This window comes from Belonocnema kinseyi, chromosome 6 (genome assembly GCF_010883055.1).
Source record: "Belonocnema kinseyi isolate 2016_QV_RU_SX_M_011 chromosome 6, B_treatae_v1, whole genome shotgun sequence".
NCBI classification, from domain to species: Eukaryota; Metazoa; Arthropoda; class Insecta; order Hymenoptera; family Cynipidae; genus Belonocnema; species Belonocnema kinseyi.
The window spans coordinates 76,086,628-76,096,496 of record NC_046662.1 but is presented as its reverse complement, the minus strand read 5'-3'; the positions used below and the strand labels follow the sequence as shown (position 1 = coordinate 76,096,496).

Here is a 9,869-nt window from a genome sequence, read left to right as displayed (position 1 = left end):
TCTTATAATTGGTTTAAAATTGTAGTTGCAGAATTTTATAATTTTTCACTGAAAAATTTAGAATCTGTCTACAAGATTTAAAATATGATCTTTTAAATGAATGCACAGAAATTGCTAAATTTAAACTTTCAAGCGATAAAGAGGAAATGGCTTATAATTGATAGGCTTTACAAATGTTCAAATCCAAAGATTTAAAAATTAGCAGTCTGTAATAAGATCATCAAAAGTATTATAGTTGAACAATTTTCGATTTTAAGTATTTAACATTGCAAAATAAAAAACTTCACCACTTAAAATTAAATAGTTTCAAATTATAATTTCAGAAATACATAATTTTAAGTTTAAATTAATTCTGTAATTAATTTAAAATTAACTAAAATTTTTATTTTTATTGAAGCATTTCATATTTGAAGGCTTTATAATAATATTAGTAACAAGACTTTCGAAAATTGATAATAAAACAAAAAGGGCCGAAAATTTAAAAACTTGAAATAAAGCGCTTAGAGTTAAGCATTTACAAATTGTAAGTATATAAATGTAAAAATTTCCAATTGAGCAATATCAACTAAACAATCAAATTTGGAATTTATCATCAGCAAAGTTAAGCAAGTTCAGAATTAATCTTTTATAACTAGTGAGTTAAAATGTTGTTATCCTTCTGAATTCAACAATCAGGAATAAAAAATTTTAATAAAAATATTCGTATTCAAGAGTTCATAATGGTACGATTCTAAAACAAAAAAGGTTGTATTTCCTCCTAAAATTATTTATAGTTTCATTTATTATAATTTAATTCCAAATTCTTTTCTGATATAAATAATATCTCTCTTCATACATAATTATTTAAAGATATATTTCAATTCGGTGACATAGTTCCATCAGTCCCCTATATGTGTCCCCAATAAAGAATGAACTCTCATTATCTGACTACTCACCATCTGTGACATAATCATGAATACTATACATAAAACTGCTAATAATAAACTTATATTACTACAGCTGTTCTCTTTAAAATAGTAATTCCAATTTTGTTATTCATTTGAAATTATAGCCCCCATTCAGCATATAATTTTCAATCATAGTAAAACATATCCAAGGTCCCCTTATAACTTAAATCTCTAAGCAAAAATCTTATGAGTAATTTATTATTTATTACTATATCTCTATTTTACTTTTCACTTGGTAAAAAGATATTACATTTAATATTCTTGTAACAATTTATACATACAGAACAGTTATAATTGGATACAATACTTTCAAAGTTTTGAAGAAAATTGGTCAAGAACACCACAGTGCGTGGGTGCACGTGGGCTGCTGTGCGAAAAGAAAACAATGATTGACTGTTACTTAAGACAGCTCGAAGTCTTCTTTGGCCATTTTTCATCCAGTCTGATCTTTTATTTCGTCAAGAAACGTCCATTAATGACGTAAGAATGTTTTTTGAAATTGTAGACTCCCCCCCCCCCCCCCCCCCCCCCCCCCCTATTTAAAGGATAAGATTTGTTTGATACCTCCTCCCTCTTCTTTTGTAATATTTTTTATTTTTACTCAATATACTAATTATTTTCTCTGCGTAAAGGAGACTTGAAGGAATTTCAAAAAAATGTTTAAATCTACAGTGTTTCAGAAAAATTTCAACAAATTTTAAGAAATTTTGAAATATTTCGAAAGACTGCAAAGTTTTCGAAAGAGAGGAATTAAATTTGTTTACAGAATTCAACAAGATTTTTTAACCTGTTTGAAGATTTCATAAGATTTTAAGGGATTTTAAAAGATTTGAAGGGACTTAAAATTGTTTAGGATATTTTGATCAATACCAAAGGATTGCGAGTGGTTTTAAAATTTGTAAATGGGTTTAAAAGATTCTTTATAGTTTAAAGATATTACTTTGTACAAATACAGAGAGAATCTTAAATTTTTAAAGCATTTTATAGGCTTCTAAAGAATTTCAAGAAGTTTATTGATATTTGAAGAGTGTTTAAAGGATACGGAGAGATTTCGACGAATTTTTGCGAATTTGAAGAATTTGGGAAAGATTTGAGCGGATTACAAAAGCTTTCAAGGGTTTCAAGGGATTTTAACCAATTTTAAAAGATTTAAAGGGCTTTTGGTGATTTCAAGGGACTTAAAAAGATTCTTGAGAATACCCACGGATTTTTGAGGATTTCGTAAGATTTCGAAATATTTTAAGGAATGTTAAAGGATTGCTGAAAACTATAAAAAAAATTCAAGGGATTTTCAGAAATTTTTAAGGCTTTTAGAAGATTTATAATATTGAAATTGATTTCAAAAGATTCGGAAAGATTCCTACGTATTTAGAAGATTTCAATGCATTTTAGAGAGATTTTATACATTTCAAGGCATCTCGTAATATTTTCAAATATTTCAGGGAATTTCATGAATTTTAGCCGATTTTTAGTGACTTAAATGGATTTCCGCGGATTCTAAATAACTGCAAGGGATTTTAATGAAATCTTTAAGATTTCAAGTAATTTCAGGTATTTCAAATGATTTCATAGAATCTCAAAGATTTGTAAGGATGATTGAAAGTATGTCATGTGACCAGTTGCTACACGTTATTGTATTTGGGGGCTTTATAATTAGAAAAATGAATGTACTATTCTGAAATTTTGGGAAATGATTCAAAATATATAAAAGCAGGACTATATAGCCCGTTTCGTTTTTATTTCGTGTAAATAATCTAATGTTATTAATTCTATTTTACCTGGGGCTCTAAAACCCTGAATTCAGTTACATTTCAGTTTAAAAATGAATAAAATTGAACTGCGTAAGAAAAAATAAAAACTTAAATGAGCTAGATAGACTTGCCCTTATATATTTTTTGAAACATTTAAACATTTCTTAGTGCAGTCTACAGCATCTGATCACAGGAAAGGCAGTGAAAAAAATACCACTAAAAGGTTGTTTAAAAATTCGAAAAAATTTCGGAGATTTGGGACTGAGTTTTTGTATAACTTCGTTTTAAATGACTTATCATAAGTCCTAATTATTAACTGATTTAACTTTGCCACATCAAAATTTTCTTATTTTCAGATACACTTCACAATAAAATAAATCAATTTTTTTCTTAATTTAGTGAAAAAATAAAAATGAAAAACGCGTTTCCTAAAAAATGCCATTTCTCATTTATTTATTTGTTTTTCAAAGGAATTGATATAGGTGTATTTTAAACGTCCTAGAATTATTAGACTGGGCTTGTCACTGGTTTTCAAGCAAAAACTTCAAGAAAAAAGTGTCTGTGGACAAATTAATTTTAAAACTACTATTATTTTTATCTGGTTAAAAAAAATTTACTCATGAAAAATAATAAAATTCTTCATAACAGTTAACATCTGATTTTTTCAAAAAGGTTTTTGATTCTTTTTTATTTGATAAACAAAATAACAGCAACAAACATTTTTGAAAAATACCTTCCCTTATAAAAAATTCAGATTCATTCAAAATGATGTAGAATCATTGACGCAACTATTAACACATGTTTTTTGTAGATGTATAGAACTTTAAATATTTGATAAGTTTGGTATTAAGAAATAAGTAGATGAAAATAATTACGGTGGAATTAGCAATGTTTGGTTACTCAATGAGAACTAATTTTGTTCAATGTATAGACAAAAGGGGTTTTTGAGTTGGAATAATGAAAATAGAGAAATAATTTATTATATAGTAAATGAATTTTATGAAAAATTATCCGTTCTAGCTGTTTGTGAGAAAATAAATACCATTTCTTATCCAAGCGACCATATATTATCCTGTAATTATGATTTAATAATTGTTTAAACAAACTTATTTAACAAATAAGCTCTTCGACTATGTTTTGAGATAAAGAGTTAAATTTGCTAACATAATTATTTACAAATAACTAAATTTCAACTGTTTCTAGAACTAATACACAATAAATAAGAATTATTATTGTGATGAACAATTTCATAAATATAAATTATTCTCGTAATATATAATCTTCCAAACTAAAAATCCATTTCTCCTATTGAAATCAACTACCATTAACTTCTTGCCGTCACATTTGGCCAATCGATGATTATGTCATTATATATCATTATTTACCAAAAATTTGCTCTCTTTAACATTATAATCATTATTATTAAAACAGGTAACGTTTGCAGCCAAAAAATAATCATCAATAGCAAGGTAAATAATTAATTGATACGACGAATCTTACACGTTTCACGAGCTTCTCTAATCATAACAAAAATAATTTATTTACTACATCAAAAATTATTTATCATTTTTTATTTATCCAACTCGAAAAACACTTTTTCTTATACATTGTAGAATTGTAGTCGAAATTAAGTGACCAAACATTGATATTACCCACAAAATCATGTTCATTCACTTGTTTATTTATAAAAAAAATCAATAAATGTTTAAACTTCTACAGTTCTACTACAGAAATTTTTAAATGGATTTTTGATTAATCCCAGGTATATTTGAATGAATCTAAATATTTCACAAAGAACGGTATTCTTCAAAAGTCAACAATTTATGTTGTTTTAATTTTTCTTCTGAAATTAAAAAGTAGGTATTAAAAATCTTTTCTAAAAAATCTAATCTAAACGATGTATACAGAATTTTGTTTCTTTTCATGTATACAAAAAATTTCAAATCTGAGGGGAATGGAGGTTTGAAATTAATTTGTTTACAGGCACTTTTATTTCCATTACTGAGGCGTACCGCGACATGAAGACCTGACGTTTCGGTTTTGTTCGGAAACGCATTTTTCATTTTTGTTCACGCTGGTACATGCCCCTAAGTAATTTCCACAAATATTAAAGGATTTCCATGGAACTTAATCGTTTTAAAGTGATTTCAAGAGAGTATAATATGTACGATATCCATGGAATTTAAATGATTTTAAAGAATGTATTACATAATGAAAAATAAATAATTATTTAACGTGTAAAATAACATACAAAGTATTTTCAGAAGCAAAAATCGGTTTTACCTAACATACAAAAAATGGTTTCGTAAGATTTTCCGGACCTCTCCTCTAAGAAAAAGTCTTAAGTAATTAATTAAAGGGCGCTCCCTCACAATATTTTTAGCTATGATTATGAAATCAAGTGCCGAAAATTTTGAGAGATGATGGCAGAATCTTTTGTGTTATTCTAGTTATTTTTTAACTTGGTTTCGACATTATTGAATTATATGAGTGAGTCCACCCTGGTCACGCGGCGTTAAATTTTGAGGAATTTCATGTTACAACAACATACAAGATACTTAATTCTCTGTCAAATCTAGTTCAAATCGACGTCCTCTTTTTTATATTGAATTTCACTTTTTTCCTTTACGTGGAACTAGTTATTTTAAATGGCGTTGGTCGTTAAAGTGAGATTGATATCGAAAACTAGTCATTTTATTAATTCCAATCTTCGATCTGGAAACGCCACTAAACTGGACATCGATATCGCTACTGAATTTAGAAATGACAGGCTAGCATCAAAATAGAAACCGTGGCGAAACACTTCCTTGCTTGAATGAACCAGAAATAAATATCGTGGAAAGTGAAAACTATATATCGGCAGTAATAAGGTATAAATATATAATTAATAATAATATTATTAATAATAATAATAAATAATAAATAAAAATAATAATAATGAGCTTGTGTTTCATTCGCTTTAGAAGTATTTTTTAAATACTTTAGCAAAAATTGGTGTCAAGTTCAAAGTCGTTTACGACTGACAAAATTAGTATCACTCATCCATTGTAAAAAAAATATATAGAGGAGAGTACCCAAATATGAGATACCAACTCTGTTTGGTGTGATAGTCGGAATTCTATGAACTGAATTTAAAAGTAATATAGGACATTTTAAAGGAAATTTAGTGTGTCATAAGTAGCTCAAATAAAAAATTTTATTACAAATTTTTTTATGCTGAAAATACAAAAAATGTAAAAAAGTGCTTTTTCTAAACTCGTCAAACTATTCTCATAATATGAGATACCCCAGGAAATAGCTAATAAAATGCCAAATAAAGTATTATTTTTAATGAAATACTTCATTCTATGTTTCCGAAGTATAAATTTACTGCTATTTAGATATATTTAGTTTTTGCAGTAATCACAAACATTTTCTTAACAAATTTCCCCCGCGCAGCCACAGTGTTATAAAAACTACAGGTATCTCATATTATGAGAACCACACCGTGCAACTATGCACTTACTATGCCTGACCTGTACAATGAAAAACTTCAACACTATCGATATTTTCCTACTTAGTTATTCAATCCCCATCACTCCAGACAAACTTTGCTGCTTAATACGTATTTAATGAATAATAAATAGGGTTTAAAGAATTCCCTTCCCAGAACTCGACCACCATCGATTTCACAAAAAGTTCGCCTATAATCTTTAAAAGCCCAATGAAAAATGGATTATACCACGAAATTACTCTTTCTTCAAGGGCTACAAGTTAGTGATAGAACTAACAGAACGCGTCTCTTAGTTTAGCTTATACCCTGCTTTCTCATATTACGAGAATATCTCATATTCGAGTACTCTCCTCTATATTCAGTCACCAAACATGACAAAATCACAAAAGTTAATATTAAAAACTATAGCGCAAGAAAATTATGGATAATTTCTCCAGTTTAAACTAAAGAAATTTAGTGAGAAAATGTTACATTGAAAAAAATAAGTATTGAATTGAGATAATTAAAACAATATACATTTAAAAGGGATTGAAATGTTAAGATTTATAATTTTGTAACCAATATTCTTAATAGATAAAATTCGGGAAAAATGTAGCCTAATTGTAGTTAATTTAACAGAACACTACTGATTTTAAAAACTGCTCAGTGAATATATGAAAATTCTAGTAAATCCATAGGAATACTAGCGAAGCTAAAAGAACAGAAAATTTAATAGAATTGCGTTAAATTTAAGCCAATTCTGGCCGAGATTCTTGTAATTTCACCAAACTTCTATCAAATTTCCATATTTAACGTATGTCAAGTAAACTACAGAGAACTTTATTAATTAAAAAGTTCATTAAAAATTAAACTAAATTCTATAAAATTTTGAGAGAATTCTTGTGATATTAGAAGAACTCTAGCAAATTGAATAAAATGTTATTAAACGTCACAAAATTCTACTAAATTCAATAAATTTGTATAGGATTTAACAAATTTTTACTGAATTTAACAGAAAATTTAGTTAATTGAAAAGAACTCTTCTAGCTACTTAAATTCTTTTATTGAATGTAACAGAATTCTGTTGATTTTAAAAGAATTATAGAAAATGCAATATGATTTTGATGATTATAATTGATTATTTAAATATAGTTTAAAATAATTAAAATGAATTTAATAAAAATCTAATTAATTGAAAAAAACAAAAAAATTATATTAAAACTAAAAAAAATTCTTATGATTGAAACACAGTTTTAGTAAAGTCCTCAAAATTTTAGGGAATGCCATGGAATTTAATTGAATTTAACAGTATTTTTCATCGATTTAAGATACTTCTATTACATTTAACAGATGTTTAGCGAATTCATCGGATCAGCAAATTTACACAGAATTGTATAGCGTACTGAACAAAATTATTCTAGTGGTTTTATTATTCTCTTTTATCGGCATTATTTTAAATCACTAAAAGAAGAATAAATAGAAAATATATTTAAAACATAAATAAATATAAAAATTTTAAACAATTTTGAGTCAGATCATTCAGATTCACTGATTTCTGGTAATTTAAAGAAACTTCCCTGCATTTTTCTGACTTTCCCTGATCATTTTAAAATTCCCTAATTTTCTCTAAATTTGCAGAATTCCCTGATCTCTAGCAATCCTAATATCATATATCCATTAAATATCTATTGTTTAAAAAGTTAAATGGCACAGTTCTGGTTGGTGGAGATCCATTTCATCATATTTTTTATGTAAAATGGAATATTTTCCTAAGGATTACACATGCTCTAGATACCTGGGAATCAATTAAATGCTGAATGACAGAAAATTATCATACATATGCATTTCGACCTCTCTTAAATGGTCAATAATTTATCTATCATTCATAATCTTCTATGAACCTCATGATATCTTTTTCATTAAAATTTTTATATATGTAATTTAATTCTAATTTTATAATCAATAATACCGATGAAAATATAAGATTCCCCTCAATCCAGTGTCAAAAATCTTATTAAAAATAAAAAAATTGATTTACTTGTCAAGCTGCAAAATAAGATCAAATATTATTAACATGATTATTCAGCTCAAAGATGTCTACAAATTTTCTAGGCATTTTTAATGATGACAGGCGTAGGTTTTTTTTAATATTGAAAAAGTTCATGAAAAATAAATAATTTTACTTTCCAACAAAACTTTGCGAGACACGAAACAATTGCTAACTGAATAAATTGTTTATCTCAAAAAGATCTACAAATCTTCTTGCGATTATATTTCTAAATGTTGCATAGATTTTGTTGTAACTGTGAAAAATATAATTTAAAATTTAAAATTCCATTTCCCATTTAAGCTATTCATTAACAAAAAGTATTTAAGAAGAAAAATTGTTTATTTACATAAATAAATTCGTTTATATACACTCTTAACAATAGTTATTAAGAAAAATTGATTTGAAAGTAAAGAAAAATATTCAAATAATAAAATACGTGTGCATCATTTTATACTGTATATATCAGCAGTTGCAAATCAAGGCACATTGTTTACAAAATATCACAGTTTGAAAGTCGTATAATCAAACACGATGGGAAATGACAATTTTCAATTTATAATAATTTTAATTTATTGTAAGATAATTTTTTTAAGGTTGCTGCGAACAAATATTAATGCCAAATGAGGAACATACATTGAAGTAATAATAAAAAATAAAGTTTGTACTTTATTTGGCAATATCCGAATAAGCAGTGCCGGACTGAGGCAGAAAAATAATATAACACAAATTTGAAACAATAGAGTTGAACATCATTTAGAAAAGATCACGTTTTGGACCCACTTTCATCCAGTGCGAAGTACAAGATACGTGATGAGAATGTATTCGCTAAAGCCAAAGGAGCTTTAACAAAAAGAGAATTCACAATCACCAAATTACATTTGTCAATAATTTGACCTTCAATTTTAAAAGTTCTATGCATAAGTGTGACAGAAATACAAATACCGAGCGCGTAGCGCAAGGTAAACATACTATCGAGCGCGAAGCGAGAGAACCAAGGGACGCGCATTCTAGGCACGCTAAAACTTTCGTTCCACTCATACGGCGTGCGTCGAGAATGTGGCCCGGCTACGAGAAGTTTTTTTTTTAAATAGACCAATATTTTTGTTTTAGCTGATCTAGTAGATGTTAAATGACAATTGTAATAAAATATTAAAGGAAGTAGTTGTATTTCCATCATCTTGTATGTATTATTCGAGGTCTGATGCATCCCATTGACTACGATGGATTATAACGGGAGAACGGGGAGCGACGCTTATGCCAGTGGCACTTACCGATTTCGTAAGTACGACTCAGCCGATCTGTCGGTCGGTTTGCGGTTATAAGCACTTCCTTATATTATTAGTTTATTTCACTATTTTAACACGATATACCGGCAGCAGTCCTCCTCGAGAGAGACACCGTCACTAACTAAAGTCTAAACTGCCAGCAGGGTATACCATCCTCCACGCCTCGTTCACGCACGTTCGTGATCGCAGACTCGCGCCCACGTACCATACTCTGCAAATACGCAAATAAGTGTGTGCACTAATCCGCATTAATATCCCCCGGGATATGATCAATCACACTCAGCAGGAAGACTTCACAAACTTCTTGAACCTATCCTCGCTCCTCAAGTTCGAAAATTATCCGCCAAATTATTTTTAAAAATA

General features: G+C 28.0%; 1 protein-coding gene across 3 annotated transcripts in view; it reads right to left on the bottom strand.

Annotated features, from left to right (window-relative positions):
- Positions 1-9,607, bottom strand: part of LOC117175687 (janus kinase and microtubule-interacting protein 2-like) — a 248,127-nt gene extending 238,520 nt beyond the window's left edge. For all 3 annotated transcript variants that reach the window (XM_033365424.1, XM_033365426.1, XM_033365425.1), the window contains exon 1: positions 9,492-9,607. The gene's annotated coding sequence lies outside the window, so the exon portion shown is untranslated. The remainder of the gene's footprint in view (positions 1-9,491) is intronic.
- Positions 9,608-9,869: the final 262 nt, after the last annotated feature.